Genomic DNA, 23165 nt, shown 5'->3' with positions numbered 1-23165 from the left:
CACAAAAGTGAATGAACACAGTAATTCGACTATTGGAAATTATAAGAGCCACTTTTTAAGATATATTAAATACAAGCGATTTCACAAGCACAGCGCAAGTGCTCTGCATTCGAAAACTAAAAATCCAAGTACTGTGACTACTTCACAGATGGCTGCAATTTCTTACTCATTCCTGATTCCTGGCACGTTGCTCCATCAGCAGACTCATGTCCCTGCAGAGGCACCACCTGTAACGAGCTGTTATAGGCCTTGGAAATTGACGAGTCCTACCAACTAGTACCTTTATGCACCCTTGAAATATAAATGGTATATGCTCATCCCAGTAGCATGCCCTACAGAGACATATACATGTGAGAAGTCTCTTGCATGCATTCTACTGGAACACTTTCCACAAAATAACTTTAGAAAGCGATGCTTCTTGGGAGTTGTAGGAGAAACATTGCACCAATGGGGCTACAAGTACCATACCACATCTATTTATAATCGTAATTAAAAGGTTAAGTTTAACAACAAAGTGCCAATTACAATTGAGCTATAGGATCTCCCAGCTCATAAATCACTGAACATATGTTCGGTGCTTCACTCCTGACTTTGTGAGACCCAGTAAAAGTTGGTCAGTCGCAGCATCACAGTCGGGAAGCATAGTTCAAACGAAGGCAATGAAAAGGTTTTAAAATCTGTGCGGGCAATTACGGAAAAAGATCAAAATGTAATCAACCTGATAGAGGGTTTTTAAGGTGTACTTTCACACACGGTGCACCTGAAAGCTCCTGCCTTTCACGGGTGCAACCGGAGCTCTACAAACCCACAACTGGGATGCAGAGGGTGTGGAATGCAAAGGATGGGCAGCGAGGCGAGGGAACTGCATCGCCAGGGCACCCAGGGGGCTTACGATTTGTAGCTGCGCACAGCATCACCGTCTCTCCAAGTTCTGCCCAGTTTAGGAGGCAGAGCTGAGTGCAATCTGACTTCCTCTTATCTCTGTGGCACCAACCACTTTACAGTGGCTACTGCCTGCCTGTGTTGCCTCAGAGCTTAAAATAGCCCCCACGACGCGACAAGCAGTGTGCACTTCTAAGGGCTGTGGTAACTTTGCTTTATCATGGCACCAGTCCAAAAACAGAAGCATCGTACTTGCTGTACATCAGTCTTTAGGCCCTTTCTAGCCTCGTCCGGATCCGGCCCCGCCCACAAAGCTGTTTTCCCGCGTACCTCCAATACGCGGCTTGGATCCTCTGCTGGGCGGAGCAGGCTCTGTTAAAGCCTCTTTAAGCGCAGTGGAGACTTGCGTTCGCATCCAGGTTCTCCCGAGGTCCGCTCATCTTCACTCCATCGCAGGTAAGGGCTGGGTCACGGAGCGACCGGGGGAGGTTGGGATCGTGGTTAAATGATACTCCCTATGTCATGTTTCCTAAATGGCCAATCTGCACAGGCTCCAATCTCTGCATTCTCAGGACAGCTAAGATTTGCAAATAGATGTTGAATCTCATTGCCAGTGCTGGTTGGGCACAGGGAATTTCAGTGTGATCAGCAAGGCAGTCTTATGGGCTTATCTCAAGAGACGTCCAGTGACTGCACCTCTCCTTCAGACGGATTCACCTTTCAAAGGCCCGTCCATGTCTTCTACAGCAGCTTCATACATGACGCGCACAGGCACTTTGGTCCTGTGTACACAAGTATTTTGTTATCGCCTTGTCTGTGATCGCAAAATCACATGATTTGTGTCCACAAAACACATTTCTACTATTTACAAAATACCTTTTACAAGTCAGAAAAGACTTTTAGACTCATAAAAGGGATTTATGACCTTCTCTAAATCACAAATAGAAGGGAGCGTGCAAAGGGCGTCGCCCACCTGTTGGGGACTCAGAGGGGAATGCAGACATGTGTTTGACCTCAATTGCTCATTGATGAGATGCCCACCCCTGAAAGGGGGTGGCATCTGATTCACAAAGGGGCAGCAGTCCTTCTTGAACATCTTCCCATTCGGTAATTATGAATGCGGTCCCTGGGGGTTACCCTGGCTGCTCCACCCGATACCTTCCCAAATGGGAACATTTTCTAAGAAAAAACAACTAAAAAAAAATAATCACTGTCTTCACCCTGCATGTGCTGCTTTTATAATAACATGTTTCCTGTTTGGGATTGCATATACAGGGATGGAGAAATGCTGGAGGACTGCAGTCAATCACAGACTGCAGTCTACCTCATTAATACGCATTAGACAGGTCGTTTTGCTATCCCCTGGGAATGTGCAATTTGCGATGCAATTTACCAATTCACAGGTTTCATTGCCAATTGCAATCCCGATCGCACAGCAGTCGATGTGGAAACTGCACCTCGCTGGTTTGTGACTGGACTGGGAATAGCACCTCAGGCCCTGTCATCTCTGCACTGCACCTTTGCCTTTTCTGGACTAGTAAAGGTGTTTCTCTCCAGGGTTTCATTCCTTTTGGCTTATATTGCTTTATATACAATAAGGTGAATGCATTTACAGATCAGATTTAAGTTCTGCAATTGAGAGCAGTTTGATATCTTGTAGAAATGTATGTCACTCCAGCAGCACCTATCTCAATCCTTTGATTTCTTTGGCTCTGTACAAACAGGAGCTTGGGAAACACCATAAACAAGCATTGGCATAGCCAATAGGTCTCGCCTTTGGGACCTTATAAGTGCATAACTAAATACTAATAAGGTCCCAAAATCGAGACCTATTGGCTATGCCAAGCGGCCGTGCGGCCACGAAAGTGAAAGTGATCGCGATCACGCCTAAACATCATTCAAAGGGGCCGTGTGGCCGCTAAAGTGAAAGTAATCGCGGTAAAGAGCGGCGCGCGCGCCCGCACACTTGCACTGTAGCTCTAGGCTGGCCTGGTAGCACTTTTTGGAGCCCTCTCAATAAGTCTCGCCAGACCAGCACATGCGCTGGGTCAGGCGAGACCTAAAAACAAGCATTGGCATAGCCAATAGGTCTCGCCTTTGGGACCTTATAAGTGTTTAGCCATGCAACAGTTGCATAACTAAATACTTATAAGGTCCTAAAAGCGAGACCTATTGGCTATGCAAAGCGGCCGCGAAAGTGAAAGTGATCGCGATCACGATCACGATCAAACATCAAAGTGGCCGCAAAAGTGAAAGTAAGTGCGGTAAAGCGCGACGCGCGGGCCCCTGCGCACATGCACTGTAGCTCTAGGCTGGCCTGGTAGCACTTTTTGGAGCCCTCTCAATAAGTCTCGCCAGACCAGCGCATGCGCTGGGTCAGGCGAGACCTAAAAATGCGCTCACGTTTCCTGGAAACGTTTTGTAACATTGATCGTATCTACAGCCTTTTCTCCTTTCAAATACTGTTGTATTGTTCATTGCTTTACTTGGAAATATAGAAGTGCGTGCACTCACTATCCCAGAGTGCCTGTTTGTTTAAGAAGTACTGGATCTCTCCCTTTCAGTACCTGCCTATTTAAAGTACTGCTTATGAGTGATGTTGATTTCTTTATTCCTGGGAGGAATTTCAAGAGTTTTTGTTAACTGTAACAGGACCTGCTCCTGGGACCCCTGCGTCCCCTGCGTTTAAGATATTTCCTTTTCTATCTCAGCAACTGAGTAAGTGAGTGAATGAGTGAAAGTCAATGAATGAGTTAATGAGCCTTTGAGGTAGTGAGTCTATGAGTGAGTGAATGTATCACTGAGCGAGGGAATCAGTGAGTGAGTGAGACTAAATAGGCTTTGATTATGAGTGGGTTGGAATTACCATACCCAGTGATACTATGCACTTAGCTTGTTAGCTATATGTATGCGCTGGTATTAAATAACACCAGAGAACTCTAGTTATAGCTGGTGGAGGAAAGCAAAACATAATTGTGTATGTAAATAAATAACACTATTATGTTACATTTTACATAATTCCATCTTTAGGAAATCATTTTGGGCAGATTAAAAGTGCTGGACATTTTTTTGCTGCTAAGGCTGTTTTTTGAACCCAGCTCCTTGTAATGTGAGCAGTTTACGCTCAGATGAGCATCACCTGTCCATGCTGCTTAGGTTCAACCCATGCTGCCAAATTATACACTTTTCAAATGACCATTGCGCTCTTTTGGGGCAAATGCACAGAGTACCTTAACTCCTGTTGCTGGGCTCACAATATATAGATAACTTAAAATAAAATTAAACCAGTATCCTTTTCATACAGGGTTTTCTACTCTGGTTTTCAGCTTTGCAGAACTGTATATGACAGGTGCTGTTGTGATTTAATAAAACGTAGAGTTGCTGACATCTATTACATTGGTCGCTCTATATATACAGTGCAGATGGACGTTGGGGCAGGGGTATAGCCTGCTGCTTGCATAAGCAGGGCAGGAGGGTGCCATTTTGGGTGCTGCGTCAGTAAGCACGTGCTCTCCCCAGTCCTAGGCCCAGTGGCACAACGAAACTTGAGCCAGCCCCCCCCCCCCCCCCCCCAGCAAAGTACATGGAGGGGGCCCTTCTCCCCGGCCCACCACTGACTTTGCTGAGGGTGCCCCCTGGAGCTCGGGCCCCCCAAACCGCGGGGACTGCGGGGGCTTATGTTACGCCACTACCTCACATTACACCTCCTCCATCATCCAAACACGCAACACCAACATGCCACACATTAGGCCCTGTTCAGCTCGTGGAGAGCCGTAGCTCCTGGCTACATATCTTCCGTCCCAGGTCACTCATTCTTGGGCAGATAAGGAGGCGCTGCACTGATTGACCTGCAGAGACCCAGCATACCAGTGGCACGCGGGCCCTGCTGGGGCCGAGCCGCGCTCCTTTTAAGGAGAGTTATGCGGGAGATTTAAAGAGCAACGCCAAGGGAGCCAGGAGCTGACTTTATCCACCCGAACCCCTTTAAAATCATTATTATCGTAGGGAAAGGAAAAAGCCAATGTTTTGTGGTATGTCAGGGGACAGCGAGCCTGTGACTAAACGGGAGAGATGATGGAGACCCTAAGCGCACGAAGAGAAATGCAGAAGGGAGGCAGGGAGCAGGACCCTCCTCTCCTTGGATGGCGACAGGCCCTCGCATCCCTTGCATACCCTACGTATATGTCTCGAAGGAAGGACCCACACACCCTGCCTATTCATCTCTTGGCTGCTGGGGTGTCTGTACACTCCTTTGCCAATGTTTGTTCGGACCTTGTGCAAAGATAGCAGAGCACTTTCCTGTTTCGTGCCCAGTATTCCCCCGTGACGTGTATGCACTTTATGCGTATATACGTCATGGACAGGTGCGCAACACCCATTGGACTCACAGGGCTTCAGCCCCCCCCCCGTCGTGTGTGGCAGCCCGGGATGAGGCACCTTCCCGGGCAAAAAAGCAGCCGCACCCGAGCACTTCACAGGTCTTTAAAAGACCATTTGCATGTTAATGAGGCCTCGCTGTTGTTTCACCCCTTCTAAGAGCCCCTGAAGCTCCACTCTGCCTATTGCTTAAAGTTCAGCCCCCCCCCGAAACTTTTGCTCAGCCCCCCCCGAAATTTTTGCTCAGCCCCCCCCGAAATTTGGCTCTAGTTGCGCCTCTGGTCATGGAGGAATAGTGGGCATGCCTTTTTATGACATAAGTATGTGTCCATCAGTATGACAGTAAAGGTGTTAAAGCAGAAGTTCCACATTCCTTGTATTTTTCGTGTAGCACTATTGTCACCTAGCAGCATCGCTCGTTATGCTTCATGGAGGGGTTCACATTCACCAGGTACCTCTGCACATGCGCACTTTGCATGTCCAGTCTCTTCCCACTAACTCTTTTGTGCTGATGAAAGAAGATGGGCAGATGACCCAGTCTACAGTTCTGATTAGATTAGTGCTGGATCTCCAGTTTGGAGACTGTAATAAGTACCACATGATATCCTAAAAGCAGCACCCCCTAAAAGACTAATCTTGGCGGTCAAACATGAGCGGATTTAGTAGGTTTATTGGTGAAAAGAAGTGCGGGCAGATGGATCAGAGTAAGGATAGAGGGATGAAGAGAAGTAAGGAAGGATGGATGGAGGGGTGGATGGACAGAAGGAAGGATGGATGGATTGATAGGATTGGTGGGTGATGAAGGGAATGGTGGGTGGATGAAGGAAGGATGGATGAGAGAAGGAAGGGGGCCGAGAGAAGGCTGGATGGAGAGATATACAAGTACATTCACTGAGAATGTAGGTGTAAAATTCACGATTTGGTCAGAGTATTTCAGGATTTTTGAACGAGTGCCGGGCTCACTCGCCTGATTAACTCACTCATTTACTGTCATTTGGGATGCGTTTCAAAGTGGGGGGAAGGGGTATTTTATATGACTGCTACCTCCTTGAACGCACAGCATTTAAAACATGATGCAGTGAGGTATCGGCGTCTGATAGAACTACCTCTGTGGCTTTGAGAAATGATCACTTTTCCTCCTATGTAGAAGGTGCCTCTCTGCCTGCCGCAAGAACAGCACCTCCTGCTTGTCATAAGTACCATAGAAGAGTTGGGTTTCAGCTTTATAACCCAGGACTTGTTCCAGAGTTGCGTCCCCTGGGATATTTAGACACGTCTGCTCGATAACGCAATCTGACGAAGGAGCCTTCTTCACGGAACGCTAGCTCTTGGACGCTACTTATCATGTACCCCGTCCCAAAAACAGGCAAAAATGATGTGACCTAGAGCCATCTGGCTGCATAGGTGTTAGCTTAATGGTAAGTTTGGTTACACATTTGAAATATTTTTCTACCATGTGTTTCATCATTGTTAAAACATGGTAGACGCACCAGAAGCCAATGCTCTGCTGGGAGCCAAAAGCAGCTCTTGCAAATTTGCCCTAACAGCCCCCACATTGCCTGAGATGAGCAGGCTCAGTGAGTGAGCGTAACTGTTCAAAGGAGGCTTGAGAGGGGGTAGTCCACTCCAAGAACTATTTGGAAAAAGACACATTTTAAAGCACATTTTTCATCTTGTGCTACCTTTTCTCTCTCGTATTTATCTCACTCCTCCTTTTCTCATCTCTCTCACCCTTCCTTGAGATCCGTTTTCTTTTATTCTTTCTCTAACGATAATATTTCTATCACTTCTTCTTGCCCCTACTTTTTTCAGTTCCCTCCTTCTGACAAATGTTTTCTTCTTCTTCCCTTTGTCTTTACTTCATCTTATTCCTTTAACCTCACTATTCTATATTCCCATATGTCTTTCCTCACTCCCATTATTTTCTTGCTTTATTTCCCACTTTATGTAATCCTTCCCTCCTCCTTCTCTCTCATCTTTGCTCCTTCTCCTCTTCCCTTTTTCCCATTTTCCTTCTATATTTCTTTCTCTCTTTAGCTTCTCCCTTTCTTAATTCACATCATTTTGTTTTCCCCTTTTTCTGCTCCTGTCTCCTTTCACACTCTACTTTTTTCTCTCCCTCTTTAGTCTTTAAGGCACAAACAAAGAAAGACGTATGCACTACTGTCTGTGAAACCAGTACTTTTTTTTGTAATGTTTATTTATTTAAGTTTTAAAAGTACAAACAACAGCAAAAACATCAGCATGAGCAGTACCATATATAATCGAAGAATTTGGATAAGTACATGACATTCACAAATAAATAATTTAATCAGCTTTACATAGCAGGGTAGCCCCCAATTTGGCGGAGACATGTTCCAAATGCCCTCCCCCCATGTTCCTCCTTCTTAGATGACCCCATTTACCCCGACCACATGTGCACTCCACGACTCTCTAGGGTGTGTGTGTTAATACGTACATTCTGAAAATATCCCATATATCTCTCGGCCTAGAGGCCTCAGGAAGGAGCTCGGCATATATAAGGGATTGTTCCTGCCACATTATGAGATCTTGGAGCCAATCCTTAAATGTGGGCACTCTACCACGCCCCCACCTGCAAGCCACCTTTCTTTTGGCCAGCAAAAGCCACAATGCAGCAAATTTTCTATTAGAGGCCTCCAGTTCTTCAGTGTACCCAGCACGACCAAAATGGGGGACATCAGCACTGACACCCCTAGCATTTCCTCGAGTGATTCGAGGATTTGCTGCCAAAATGCCATGTTGGGATCGCATTCCCATGCCAAATTAAGGAAGTCTGCTTTGCGCCGCCCGCACCTGTCACAGCAATCATCCATCCGGAGTTTGAAACCTATGCATCTTGGTGGGAGTGTAATACAGGCGATGAAGACATTTATAATGTATTATCCTCGAGCGACTATTGGCCAATATGCTCCCTGTCTGCTTACAACACTATATACACTGGTTATCTGGCAAGGGTGAGCCTAACTCCACCTTCCACAGAGTCCTGGAAGCCATGGGAGTGCACACCTCCAGCGCCTGTGTGTGGCGGTATAGCATGGAGACTACATGAGACGGTGAAGTGCACTGTAGTATTATGTGTAGTGGGCCCAGTGTTTGCGGCTCGAGAGGAAAGTCAGAAGTAATGGCCTTAACGCTCTGACGGAGCCTCACATACATAAACAGCTCCATGGGCGTGGGTTCATCGTTAGAAAAGAATAGATTTTTAGTTTTAAAACTATCTCCAGCATACAGATCCCTCCCATGTGTTCATTTCGAACTTGCTTAGCATTCGCTGGCACGCGACCTCTCCCGCTTTGACGAATCTTCTCCGCTAGTGGCTCCAAGGACAGTGCAAACAATAGGGGCGATAGGGGGGCACCCCTGTCTCATCCCGCGCGACACTGGGAATGGAGCTGAGCACCTGCCTTTGACCGTTACCCTGGCCTGTGGTTGCCGGTATAATAGCTCGATCCAAGAAAGAAAGCCAAAGGGGACTCCCATCCTCCCCAGTACCCCATGAGATAGCTCCACTCCATCGAGTCAAACACCTTGGTGGCGTCGAGGAAGACCGCAGTTGCCTTTATGTCTGTGTCATGTACAAGGCCCAGACCGCTGCACCTTTCTTAGCCCCTATAGCGGAGGTCGGCCGCTGGAAACCGGCCGCAGTGCTGTTCCGCGAGATGCAGGACATTTGGCAGGCTGCCGCGGGAGCCAGGCAACTACAGCTCCCAGCAGCCTGTGCATCCAACGACGCGCGCGCACAGGAAGTGACGCGGCGCGAGGTCCGGGCGGCTACGTAAGCCGGAGCCGGAGAAGAAATGCCCGCAGATTATTCTGAAGCACCGGAGAATACCTGATGGGGGGAATCCAACTGCCGTGATTCCAAGGGTGTGGTAAGGGTGTCGGTGACACCGCCAAGACTCAGTTACTTACGCTAGCGTTTCCTTCGCTAGCGAGCTCTGATGACTCTCAGTTCAACTGCCTTTCGTGTGTTTCATGTGGATTAAGTATTTTGTTGCCGATATAGTGCGTGTGTACACGTTATTGGGTGACATTATCAGGAGGTATTTTGTTAATACCGTGCTATGGATTCTTGAGACAGGATTGTTTCTTCCTTATAAGTTCATTACAAATACAATGCCAGATGCTAAACATGATGCCAAATAATTATGTGTGATAAGTGTGTGTTTGTCTCGTCTTCTAGCCGGGGTTTGTAGAGTGGTCGCTAGGCAGCAGCATAAAACTATCTTCCCCAGTGAAGTCTACGCACACACCCTTTCGAGTGGGTAATTGTGTTACGTCTTGGCAAAGTGCATATTCTCATGTGGTGTGGACTAGTGTTTATGTGTTGTTTGTTTACCTACAGTTCTACAAGCTGAGCTTTACGTATCGAATTCCTACACTGAAAAGGAGACTCGGTGGTCCAGAAGAGGCTTTGCCAAATATTAATCGCCCTTCTTCTGGTACTGCCAGACTTGGTTCTTTTTATTTTACAGGTAGACCTAGTAGTTAAGGTGGATTAAACTAGTGGGGCATTGAGTATAGTCTGTAATGTATGGTGTTAACAAACCTTTTGTTTCTTTACAGATCTCCCTCCCTGCTGTTCCCTTCCTTTCCTTCCCCCAATTGACCCCCTTAAGCTTCCGTGCCTTTACGGCAACTCGGAATTGAGGTTGTCAATAGGTGGACCCCATTGAGCAACGAACCAGTCCTGAGAGGCCTCCGAGGGACCTGACAGAATAATCTGCCTCTTTAATATACCTCTCCCGGTCGGTTCGTTGTTGCCATGGCCACCCTGGAAGACGTATTAGCTACCTTGGTGACCCTTCAACAAGAGATCACTGATTCTAGAACCGAGATAGCGGCCTCTAGGGCGGAGACAGCCGCCCTGCAGGACACAGTAAACAGGTTACAGAGGAACCCTTTTGACGCTCAGTTAGGGCGTGGTACTATTGGGAGCCCGTTTCAGTTCGGGACTCCCTCGGCTCCTACACCGTTAACGGTAGAAATTCCCATTCCCTTAGCTGCCCCTGAACGTTTTCAGGGAGATGCATCCAAGGTGCAGGTCTTTATGACACAGGTGCTGCTACATTTTACATGCAAACCTAAAGCCTTCCCTACAAATCAGGCTAGAGTGGCCTTTAAGATGTCGTACCTAACAGGAGAGGCAGCTCAATGGGCTGTGCCTTATGTACAGAGAGATGATCCCTTGTTATATGACTGGGAGGAGTTCAAGAAGGAATTCGAGACAGTGTTTGATCGTAGGGCGGCCTCTTTTACGGCCGATAGATAGCTTTTGGAATTAAAACAGGGTAACAAAGATTTGGTGACGTACGTCAATGCCTTTCAGAGGCTGGTAGCCGAAACTCAGTGGCCCGAAGAAAAAAGGGGTGCCCGATTCTATCAGGGGTTAAAGACGACATGTAAGATGTGATAGCCCAGATAGATCCTCAGCCCTCATCGTGCATTGATTTGATTAACCTAGCGCTACGATTAGACTATCGTATGGGAGAACGTCGGGGGGATAGAAAAAAGGTAGAGAGACAGCTGATGCGCTTTGACAAGGGTAGAGGCTTAGGAGGGGGTTCTGGGTCCTCCATAGAGCCTATGGATATAGGTACTGTCAGAGCACCGCTAACCCAAGCAGAGAGAGAAACTAGAAGAAAATCAGGCCTCTGCATGTATTGTGGAAAGAAAAGGCACTTCGTAAAGGAGTGTTTAGCTAAACCCTGGACAGGACTTGGGGTGACCAGATCCTCAGGACGTATGGCTGAGGAACCACAGGGAAACTAACTCACTCAAGGAAGGTAGAAGGGGAATCCTTGAGTGGTGTATGTATCCCTTCAATATTGAAACAGACCGAACCTTCCGCCAACCATTTCTTTCTTTCCGTGAGCCTCAAGACCCCCAAAGGGTGGCAGAAAGTAGACGCCATGATTGATTCAGAAGCCACAGGGCTATTCATGGACCTTGGTGTGGCCAAGAGCTTATGCCTTATGCTGCTGGCCAAAGACCAACCAGAGGAGGTTTTGGCGGTCGATGGAAAGAAACTGAGTACAGGCCCCATTGAATACCACACAACCCACTTGGTAATGAAGTGTGGGAGAGAACATACCGAAACAGTACGTTTCAATGTAATTCAGGCTCCTCAATATGGAGTAATACTGGGGCTTCCATGGTTAAGGTTACATAACCCTGTTATTGATTGGAAAGAAGACAGTGTGGGGTTTGGAGGTTCTGGTGCAAAGCCCATTGCATGGGAAAACCTCCGAAAAAAGAGTTTAGTGTACTCTCCTCCTACAACATAGCACCCGCGGCAGAAACCAATGTCCAGCTCCCCTTATGGTATACCGAGTATCAGGACGTCTTTTGTGAGAAGTTAGCGGACATACTACCTCCGCATAGGCATTACGATTGCCGAATAGCCCTGGTACCTGGGGCATTAATACCTTGTGGACGGTTATACGCGTTAACGGAGGCAGAGAACACGCACTTAAGAGAATACTTAGATAGATACCTCGAGAATGGGTTCATCCGTCCCTCAAGATCACCAGCGGCCTCTCCTCTCTTTTTCATTCCTAAAGCTAACGGTGAGAAGAGAGCATGTATAGATTACCGAGCCTTGAATGCCATAACGATAAAAAACAGATATCCCTTGCCACTGATACCAGTCTTACTGGAACAGTTCAAAACAGCAGTCATTTACACTCGGCTAGACCTAAAAGGGGCTTACCACCTAGTAAGAGTACGAGAGGGGGACGAATGGAAGACGGCTTTCCGTACACGTTATGGACTGTATAAGTACACGGTGATGCCCTTCGGCCTGTGCAATGCCCCCGCAGCATTTCAATACTTCGTAAACGAGGTGCTGCGGGAGTTTTTGGACAGGTTCGTGGTGGCATACATTGATGACATCCTCATTTACTCTTCCTCAGTCGAGGAACATCGTGCACATGTATGTCAAGTATTTGATGCTTTAAGGAGAAACAGGCTATACTGCAAGCTCAGCAAATGTGAGTTCCACGTGGATAAAGTGGAGTTCTTGGGGGTTATGCTGACACCCACCGGACAAGAGATGTCCGATAGAAAAATCTTAGCGGTGAAAGAGTGGCCACAACCTTCCAACGTGAGGGACATCCAATGTTTCCTTGGATTTGCGAATTTTTATCGCAGGTTTATAAATCAGTTTTCTACCGTAGTGGCTCCCATCACCAGACTATTGAGAAAGAATGAACCGTTCCACTGGACTAAGGAAGCGGAGTGCTCCTTCCAGTGCTTAAAAGAAGCCTTTGTTACCGCTCCCATACTGGCTCACCTTGATCCAGAAAGACCCTACATTGTACAAGGAGACTCCTCCGATGTAGCCATAGGAGCTATCCTGTCGCAACGACATAAGATCACTGGCCAACTCCATCCTGTTGCCTACATGTCGCGGAAATTGAATCAGGCCGGAACGCGGTATACCATAGCCGAAAAAGAGCTCTTAGCCATAAAGGAAGCCTTCAGTGATTGAAGGCATTGGTTGTTAGGAGCCAAACATGTGGTCACGGTATATACTGACCACCGCAACTTACAGTTCATGCGAACCACCTGAATGTTGTCTCCTAGACAGTTGCGGTGGATGTTATTCTTCTCGGAATTTCACTATATTGTTACCTATCGCCCCGGGACCGAAAATCGAAAGGCAGACGCACTGTCTAGACAAGAAACCCCCGCAGACATCAAAACAGAACAGCAGCATGCTATCCTTGATCCGCAGAAGGTCATCGGAACACTTCATACGCATGCCTTCCTCCAAAAGGTAACCCTAGGGGTAAAGAACCGTTACTGGCAGAAGTGGTTGAAAGAACATCCCCAGTGGAAGATCCACAAAAGCCTCCCGATGAAAGGCAAACAATTGCTGGTGCCAAACCAGGCCTTGCGTAAGGAGGTGTGGCAATGGTGTCACTATATACCCAGCGCTGGCCACAACGGCATCAGAAAAACCCTCGACAGGATCTATCGACAATTTTGGTGGCCAACCGTCGTGGAAGACACCACGAACATGGTCCATCGCTGTGAAACATGCGCAAAAGCCAAGACAGAAAACGGGAAACCCCAAGGACTCTTACAACCCCTTCCAACACCATTGATACCATGGGATACCATATCTAGAGACTTTATAGTAGGTCTCCCTCAGGACCAAGGCTGTACCTCCATCGTAGTGGTGGTGAACAGCCTCACAAAAATGGGGCATTTCATTGCATGTGCCAAAGAACCAACAGTAGGGCAGCTAGCCAGACTACTTCTAGTACACGTGATCAGGCTACATGGACTGCCAGCTAATGTGTCCGATAGAGACCCTCAATTTACGGCTAAATTCTGGAAGGAGTGGTGTAAGGCATTACATATGAAGTCATCTAAGTCCACCCGCTTCCACACCCAATCCGATGGACAAACAGAGCGCCTAAACCAAAACCTAAAGCAATATTTGAGGTGCTATGTGGAAGACAATTCGGATACCTTGGTGGAGTTGCTATGTTTGGCCGAAGTGACCTACAATAGCGCCAAACATCAGTCCACGCAATACACGCCCTTTTATAGTAACTACGGATTCCGTCCCCGTTTCACATCCTTGATCCACCCAGCTGTCGCTTCAAATGTACCAGAAGTATGTGCCAGAACCAAGCTCATACAACAAATCCTGAGAAGCACGTACAAGAATTTGAACAAAGCAAAAATAACTTACAAAACCATGGCGGATAAGCACCGGACGCCAAATCCTGCATATAAAAAAAGAGATATGGTATTGTTGTCCACCAAGAACATCCGATTCCGCAAATACAGCATATTCAACCCTAAGTACATTGGGCCCTACAGGATAAAGAGAGTTGTCTCTCCACGGGCCATGTTGCTAGCTCTTCCGAGGACATTGAAAATCCACCCTGGGTTTCACGTCTCTCTGTTGAAACCTTCCTACACACCCATAAAAAAGAAGCCATCCATTGTCTGGGTCAATAACGAACCAGAGTACGAAGTCCGTGCCATCCTCGACTCCAAAATGAGGGGGTCCAAACTCTGGTACCTAGTGTCCTAGAAAAGGGTATGGAATGGAAGACAATTCGTGGGAACCGACCAAGGGGGTACATGCTCCCCGGTGTGTGAAGGCGTTCCATGCACGATATCCCCACAAACCTGGCTCGTGGCAGCGGTCTCGGGGAGAGGGATGTGCTGTCATGTACAAGGCCCAGACCGCTGCACCTTTCTTAGCCCCTATAGCGAAGGTCGGCCGCTGGAAACGGGCCGCAGTGCTGTTCCGCGAGATGCGGGACATTTGGCAGGCTGCCGCGGGAGCCAGGCAACTACAGCTCCCAGCGGCCTGTGCATCCAACAACGCGCGCGCACAGGAAGTGACGCGGCGCGAGGTCCGGGCGGCTACGTAAGCCGGAGCCGGAGAAGAAATGCCCGCAGATTATTCTGAAGCGCCGGAGAATACCCGATGGGGGGGAATCCAACTGCCGTGATTCCAAGGGTGTGGTAAGGGTGTCGGTGACACCGCCAAGACTCAGTTACTTACGCTAGCGTTTCCTTCGCTAGCGAGCTCTGATGACTCTCAGCGCCAACTGCCTTTCGTGTGTTTCATGTGGATTAAGTATTTTGTTGCCGATATAGTGCGTGTGTACATGTTATTGGGTGACATTATCAGGAGGTATTATGTTAATACCGCGCTATGGATTCTTGAGACAGGATTGTTTCTTCCTTATAATTCATTACAAATACAATGCCAGATGCTAAACATGATGCCAAATAATTATGTGTGATAAGTGTGTGTTTGTCTCGTCTTCTAGCCGGGGTTTGTAGAGTGGTCGCTAGGCAGCTGCATAAAACCATCTTCCCCAGTGAAGTCTACGCACACACCCTTTCGAGTGGGTAATTGTGTTACGTCTTGGCAAAGTGCATATTCTCAAGTGGTGTGGTCTAGTGTTTATGTGTTGTTTGTTTACCTACAGTTCTACAAGATGAGCTTTACGTATCGAATTCCTACACCCAAAAGGAGACTAGGTGGTCCAGAAGAGGCTTTGCCAAATATTAATCGCCCTTCTTCTGGTACTGCCAGACTTGGTTCTTTTATTTTACAGGTAGACCTAGTAGTTAAGGTGGATTAAACCTTTTGTTTCTTTACATATCTCCTTCCCCTCTGTTCACTTCCGTTCCTTCCCCCGATTGACCCCCTTAAGCTTCCGTGCCTTTACAGCAACTCGGAATTGAGGTTGTCAATAGGTGGACCCCATTGTGCAACGAACCGGTCCTGAGAGGCCTCCGAGGGACCTGACAGTCTGGGTCTATGTCCTTGCAACAACGAGAACAGGGTGTGCAGGTTATGTGAAGTTGAGCGGCCCGGGATGAAGTCCGCCTGATCAGTAAGGACTAGGGACCCCATAAGGAGATTTAGTCTGTTCGCAAGCACCTTGGCTAAGATCTTGATGTCACAATTTATAAGGGAAAATGGCTGGTGTGATTCACATTTATCCCCTGGTTTTACATGCTTAAGTAGGGAGACTATAGTCACTTCTCTCATACTCTGAGGGAGGATTCCATCCTCTCTGGCCTCATTGTACACCCCTTAAGTATTAGGACCAAAACATCGATGTACGTTTTGCAGTGGCGGCTACTCCCTAGGGGCGTTTGGGCGCCGCCTCACTGCTTTCTCGCAGTGCGAGAAGGCAGAAACCTAAGTACGGTACGGGACGGTAAGTTTTATTTGATATATTGTTTGCCATTAAACCCCTCCCGCCTACCCCCATCCCCCCGCGGCGCGATGACCCCATTTACACCCACCCGCCCGTAATGCTGGCCGCGACTGGAGGGGCTGTGGGCTTAACCATGCTCCTGCTGCAGACATGGTAACGATTGGCGAGAATATGGTTTTGCGTGGAGAAGGGGACCCGGGGGATGGAAGGGGTGCAGACATCAGTTTGCCTGCTGCAACATAATGCCCCTTTTAATGAAACTGGCCCCCGGTCTGGATTAGAGAAGAGTGCTCCAGGATACCATGCCTCCGGCCGGACGGCTGTTTACAGTGAGATACGCAAGGTAGAGGGATGAAAAGTTGTGTAGTATTCCTCCCCAGCCCCAGGATTCACCGGAGGAGGGTGGGAGATGGACCGCCACAGCTGCTGGCAAACACACCCAAGTGTTGCATCGGCCTGAAATTTGGGTGAGAACTGAGAAGTCAGTGACAAAGTTTTGGAGCACAAATGGGGAAAAATGAAATCTAAAATCATTACTAACTCTCCGACATTTGTTGCCTCATCGCAGGGAATTGTTAATTTGTCTTTGTGTGCAGCTTGCTAATGTCAGTCGCTGTGATTGTGACATTGCTTTTTGTAGTCTTCGGGAGGGCGGCTGAGCGAACCCTGGAAAGAGCATGCCAGGTGCTGCCCACCAATCACCGGGCAGCCTGCCCAGCCCATTGATCTTTGTCAGCGGAAACCGTGCGCGCGCTTGAATGGTGTGGAATGCAACACTTCGTAGCCTTCTGAACAAGCATTTATAATGCAATAGGTCTCGCATTTACGCAGGTTTGAGCTACTGGCACTGTAAATGGCAATGCCTTTTATTTTTGTTTTGGTTCTCAAAACATAAATAAAAGGCATTGTCATTTACAATGCCAGTAGCTTAAACTCGTGTAAATGCGAAAACTATTGCATTGCAAATGCTTGTTGTTTAATGTGGTGACATCCTGACAGAACCACTAGTAAGCATGCCTTTTAAATAATAAAGTACTCCTTTTTACAGGTAATAGCACTGTCTGGACAAGGATTTATTCAGTGGTGTTGCATTCCAGTGAAAGGAAGTATTAGCCCACACCACCTGCCCTGAGTAGTTCTTGGGCTGCTCTGCTTCACCTAACCTGAGTGAGTTAAATGCTACTATGGGGTATTTGGTTCCCAGCAAAGGAACGATGCAGACTAATTTCATGTGAAAAACATCCTTAGCAACTAATAACCAGCTTGCTTACACCCCTTACTCACTGCCCCCCCTGTAAATCTCATTAGTCTGAAAATGGGTTGCACATCAGCTGTGACTCCACCAGATTAGCGATTATGTAATATCACTTCCTATGAGGCTGTCTGGGATCAAAGGGCATGTGAAGTCACTTCCTGTACCCCTGGCATTTTGAAGAACCAACTTTCGATGGAGGTTAGGTTGAAGCTTAGCTAACTTACTCATATAATACAGTTAGTATTGTTGTATAATGTCGATTGTTTTTGTAGTTTTTGTATGCGGCTTCCTTACAACTGAAAGCTAGCGCCGTGTAACAGACTGTCAGTTTGCGCTCGATTAAGCAAACTAAAAATATTCCGGAACACTGGGGTGTAAGGGGACACTAGAAAGAAAACTAGGGGAGAGGAGTTGGCATAACGGCTAGGGCTCTCGACCTCGGAACTGGGTTCGAGTCTCGGTAATGACGCTGAACATCCTGTGATTCTGGGCAAATCATTTAAATGTGTGTCCTCATGTAACGTAACTGGTGCTATGTAAAGCGCTCTGATACCTGATTGGATTCGGGTCAAGTGCGCGCTATATAAAACTCTGCAAAAATTTAAAATATATCACAACTATACGGGAAAGATATTTCCACAGTAACGCCCCATAGGGAATTATTTTTGTACGGAATTGATACTTGGTTGAGTTCCAACGCCTTATCATGATGGGCTGGAGTGGCTCCGCACAGAGGTGAGCGCATGTTCCCATGTGCATGTGTAAAGTGAATTAATTTAACCTCACATCTCTTTGTTTAGTTTAGTGCATTGTTGTAGGGCTCTCAGAGAAAGGCAAGCCCTGCTCACTGTTTCTGAGCTGAAATGTCTGAAAATCAGTGCCTAATTCAGAAATATCGTCTTAAATGAATCCTCTGCAGGCACAGAAAACAGGCGCTGGGTTCTACCAAATACAGCCCCTGATTTACGTCATTGTGAAAGTTGTTTTCATTTCCCCCGTCTCTGCCTCCTTTGTATTCTAACCAGGAATGGAAATAACTTTTCATCTGCAGTGTTTGGTTGTTATGAAACCTCTTGGTGTTTTTGGTTTGCTTTTGTGAATGTAAATGGGAATTGCAGCCTGTGAGAAACATGTCGCTCAAATTTAGTTTCCTAAATTTGTCAAATATTTATATACAGATGCGCGGCCTAGTAAATATCAGCAAAGAAATCATTTTAGAGTGAGCAAGAGTTATAAATAGGTAGGAGGAAAGACTTACGTTTTCTAATTTCATTTACTCATTTTCTGAAGGCAAGTTTGTCATGGGTGTGTGAGGTTGTCAGTTTTTGCCCATAACGTTTTATTCCATGTTTTATATTTCTGATTTATCTTTATTTACCAGCTGTCTGGAAAAAAAAGCACCCTTTAGAGAGATAGAGAGAGCAAGTGCTAAGTAAACAAAGGCACAGATAGGGAGAGTCCTACAAGGCCTGTTTCCAAATTCAGCAGTAATGCGCCGAACTACATGCTTCAGTGAGCTCTTATCGGAGATACTGTGTTTAGGTAGAATTTGATGTCAGCACTTTAAACATAGGCGTGCATCAGTGGTCTTTGCTGCCTTGATCTCGGCAGTAGCATCCGAACTGTTATTATAGTGAAGTATTCGGCTTCTAAAGGATGCAGTGATTGTGTGATTCAGTGAATGTGGTGCAGCCTGGCGGATTATGGCCACATATATCTAACAAGCAGGAAGTGGGATAAGGGAGGGGGTGGCAAATGGTGATCATTTCGCGGCCGCTTTGATGTTCTCAGTGGCCGCGCGGCTCACTGAAAACATCAAAGCGGCCGCGAAATGATCACGCAGGCTGCCAAATGCTGCGCGCGCCCGGTGCACATGCACTGTAGTTGGCGGCCTGGAAGCACTGGTTTGCACTTCCAAATCCCCCTTTTACAAAAGCTCTCGCGAGAGCAGCGCTAAAGCGCTGGCTCAGGCGAGACCTAAAATGCACAGAAACACGGGCTAATGGCAAGACCGTTTCACGCAGCATGGTTATTGCTTAAAGACTGTTCATGAGCTGCATTATAAGAAAAGGTGCGCAGTGAGTGTAGACCGATATGTTTGTTCAAACAGTTTGTGGTATGAAGGTCAGGGGTTTCAATTCTGTCAGTCGTTCTATCCATTGTAGCAAACATTCATAGATTTTGATCACTCTCTGAGAGAATTGAGATTCACCCATCTCTGCTTACATAATTACATAAGTAACTGGAAATGCACTACTCCGTGAATCTTGGCGTATCGTGATTAGTGAGCTAAAAACATGGTGTACGTGTTCCACCCAATGTGAATTACAAGGGTAGTTCTCGCAACAGACTGAAGCGTGAACTCTCTGATGTCCTTGGCTGCAGGAGGCAACAGTTATCTCTTAAAAGTCAATCACTCACACCCTCGGATATCCTGTACAAGCTTGAACATTTGACTAGGAAGCGGGAGGTCAAGGGATTGCAGAGAGCTGGCACTGCCGCTGTTGCAGCAGGCATAGGGAAGGCAGGTGGAACAAGCATTCCAAGGGCAGGTGTGAGAGGGGAAATAAGAGGCAGAGAAAGGGTTTACACTAACCAAGAGGAGAAGCAGGAGTCAGGAGCGAGATGGAAGGGGGGAGGAGGCTGTGTGTCTGACTATTTGTCTGCATTATAAAAGTGCATTACGACAATAATGTTACGCCTCGCCACTTTTACATGTCTCCAGCCGCCACTGACGTTTTAAAAAAATCGGCCGGTAGGCAGTTAGAGCCGGGTGCTTTGCCATATCGAACGTGCATAATTGCTGCCCTTATCTCGCCCTCCTCGATCTCCGCTGCCAGGGACTCACATTGTGCCTCCCCAAGCCACCCTAAGGCCACATCCTCCAGATATGTTTCCAGGGAGATAGCCGGATGTCTCCAAGAGGAATACAGTCTAGGTGGAGGGAGGTTCCAGCTGTCGCTACCACAACCAGAGGCCAACTAGAGCCAAATTTCGGGGGGGTGCTGTATCTTTAAGCAATAGGCAGAGTGGAGCTGTGTAGTGTCCTAGCATGGACATGTTCTAGTGTTCAGATGTGTAAGTCATACACTGCACACCCACCCACCACCTACGTCACTGGGTCAGGTGACTAGGATAATAAAAGGGCCGACCGCACGTGCTCGAGGCCAGTTAACCCACTATCCAACCATGTGTCCTGTGTCCGTTATTCCCAGCATGAGGGCCTAGGGCCCAACATAACAATGGCGACGAGAGTGGTACTACACCCCGTGTGTGCAGCCTTCGTTCTGCGAGACGGTGGGGGAGAGAGGGCGAGCTGCACCCCCCCCCCCCTTGGGGAAGGCGCGACGCACCGAGAAGCCTGCGGGGCGAAGCAGAGCCCGCAGCGTGACTGGTGGCGACCGGGAGCCCACCCCGTGCCTCAGGCGCTTGCCGCTGTGACCCTGGTGGAGGGGGAAGCGCCCCGAAGACAAGCGGACCGATCGGAGCCCACCCGCATCGGCCGCGACGCCCTGAGTCTGCAGGCGGAGGTCGGGTGCCCACCCCGTCGACCCTGCCGCTGTGCCCAGAGAGGAAGGCAAGCCGAGCGGAGCCCACCCGCATGGCCGCGACCCCCGCGAGAGGCGTGAACCACGCGGTGCCCACCCGCGGAAAGGAGGAGGCCCGCCGGCAGACAGAGGTGAGCCCGGGTTGCGAAGCACCCGGGCAGAGGAGAGAGGAGCCAGCACCCCCCTTCCCGCGCGGCCCGCGATGTGAGGGCGCCGGCTGCAGGAGGGGGCGGAATCGGTGTGGAAGATAGTTCGGTGCCCACCCGCATTGACGGAGCTCACCCCGAGTGAAGCGGCACCAGCAGCTCCCCCCCCCCCCCGCGCGGCCCGTGAAGCTACGAGACCTGCTGCGGGGGCAGGCGGAACAGAAAGTGTAAGCGGAGCCCACCCGGAGTGAAGCGACGACGCTAGCACCCATCCCGCCGCGCAGCGCATGGAAGGAGAGGCTGCTGCGGTGGGGTGCGAAGAACGAAGGAGCAAGTGTCGAGCGGGAGCCCACCCCGCGTGTAACCAATGGGACACCCCGCGGAGCATGAGGTGAGCCCGCGCGGGTGCTAATGCACACCCTAGTAGGAGCGAAGGAGGACTCCGTCACCAGCCCCGGCCCCCCTGCGCAGCGTGTGAGAGAGCAAAGCTGCGGGGGCGGGGTGGAAGAGAGGCAACGCTGAGCGCACTCCCCAGCGAGGAGAGAGAAGGCTGCGGCCCCCTTCCCAGCGCTCGCTCCAACCCCTGAGCAGTGAGGGGAGTGATGCAATGGGCAGAGACTGGCGAGTGGACTGTGCGCGGCCAGCGCCGCTGAGGCAGTGAGCTGCATGAACAGAGAGAAAAAGCCCACTGAAATGCCTGTGCCTGTGGCCCCCTCACCTGCCTTAGAATAAAATAAATAAATAAATAAAAAGACTTACCTGCTGCCACGTGTCCTGCCCTCCACTGCCCTGCTGTGGCTCTGGCCCGTCTGCACTCTGCCAAAGCCTGGAAAAACAACACAGAAAGAAAGTCTAGTAGCAAAGAAGGTTGCTGCTGAGAGCAGGTTAAAGTAACACTGCCATCTAGTGGCCACTAGAGGTACTGCAGCACAAGAGAAACAAACAAGCATGCAGCAAGCCAAGGGAAACCAGCAGCCACAGGAGACCGACGGATCGCAGCGCGAGGAAGAAGAGGCAGCAAGGCACGTACCGCAAGGTCTGACCGATGCGTGAGGGTGAGCGCACGGGAACGCGACGGAGGCGCACAGGAAGGCGCCAGAAGCGCAGGAGCGCACCAGAAGGGCGAGGAAGAAGAGACAGTGTGCCACAGGGATGCAGCGACATCCCACAGCGATAAGGAGGAAGAAAGAAGAACGGTGTCAAGCCACATCCACCCCAGCGAGGACTGCGCTGTCGCCGCATCAAGTGGAGCGAACCCTCGAGAGAACTAAAGGACTCAGCGCAGATGTACCCCGGAAGCGGAAGGTACACTGCAGCACCTACAGGAGAGGAACCCACTGAAGAGGATGGGCGCAGCAAGTATCCAACACTGGCGGGCAAGGATGTCGAGCCACGCCCAGTGGCGCCAAGAAGCCACCACATCAAGACATCATGGTACAAGGAGCTACGCTACACTGAAGATGTACCACGACGGTACGAAGAGTAGCACGCACCAGCGCCTGACAAGGCAGCGGACACAGGTAGTCACACGACGTGACGCACCTCGTGAAGCCGACCAGCCAAATGGTCGCACCACAAAGGCCAAGCCGACCAGCCAAATGGTCGCACCACAAAGGTCAAGCCGACCAGCCAAATGGTCGCACCAAAAAGGCCAAGCCGACCTGCCAAATGGTCGCACCACAGAAGCCGACTCGCCAGGAGTTGCACAAGGAGGTGACCGACGCATGGGTCAGTAATCTACAAAGCAAGAGGTCTGACGACAAGACCGAAGATATCCTGCCAGTGATCGGCAGCGCGGACCGTCAAGTGGTCCAAGAAGCTCAAGAAGAACCAAAGTAACTGGTGAAAAGGAGAAGAACGAAGCGGACCAAGAGTATGGCCCCACGAACTTCAACCAAAGTAACTGGTGAAAAGGAAAAGATGAAGAGAAGGTCACGACCCTAACTCAGAATGCTGATGAAGATGAAGAGAGTGTTCTCGGACGAGGACAAGACCAGGGGGAACACGTGCAGAGTGCGCGCGCTGCATGGAGAAGCCTGGCCAGACCAAGAGGAGAACAGAAATGGTCCAGAGTAGGTCGTGAAGCGAAGGGAAGAAGATATCTGAGTGGCACGCTTGCCACTATAAGAAGAGAAGGAAGATGACATCGGAGTGGCACGTCTGCCACTAAAAGGAAAAGGGGAAAGAAAGAGATCTGAGTGGCACGGTTGCCACTGCAACAAAAGAA

General features: G+C 48.9%; 1 protein-coding gene across 6 annotated transcripts in view; it reads left to right on the top strand.

Annotated features, from left to right (window-relative positions):
- Positions 1-1054: 1054 nt before the first annotated feature.
- The window catches only part of TNNT2 (troponin T2, cardiac type), a 306241-nt gene continuing 284130 nt past the window's right edge, over positions 1055-23165 (top strand). For all 6 annotated transcript variants that reach the window (XM_085599695.1, XM_085599694.1, XM_085599693.1 and 3 more), the window contains exon 1: positions 1055-1338. The gene's annotated coding sequence lies outside the window, so the exon portion shown is untranslated. The remainder of the gene's footprint in view (positions 1339-23165) is intronic.

The sequence above is a fragment of the Triturus cristatus genome, chromosome 1_1 (genome assembly GCF_964204655.1).
Source record: "Triturus cristatus chromosome 1_1, aTriCri1.1, whole genome shotgun sequence".
NCBI classification, from domain to species: Eukaryota; Metazoa; Chordata; class Amphibia; order Caudata; family Salamandridae; genus Triturus; species Triturus cristatus.
Note: the sequence above shows the minus strand (reverse complement) of the source record. Positions and strands in the feature narration are given on the sequence as shown.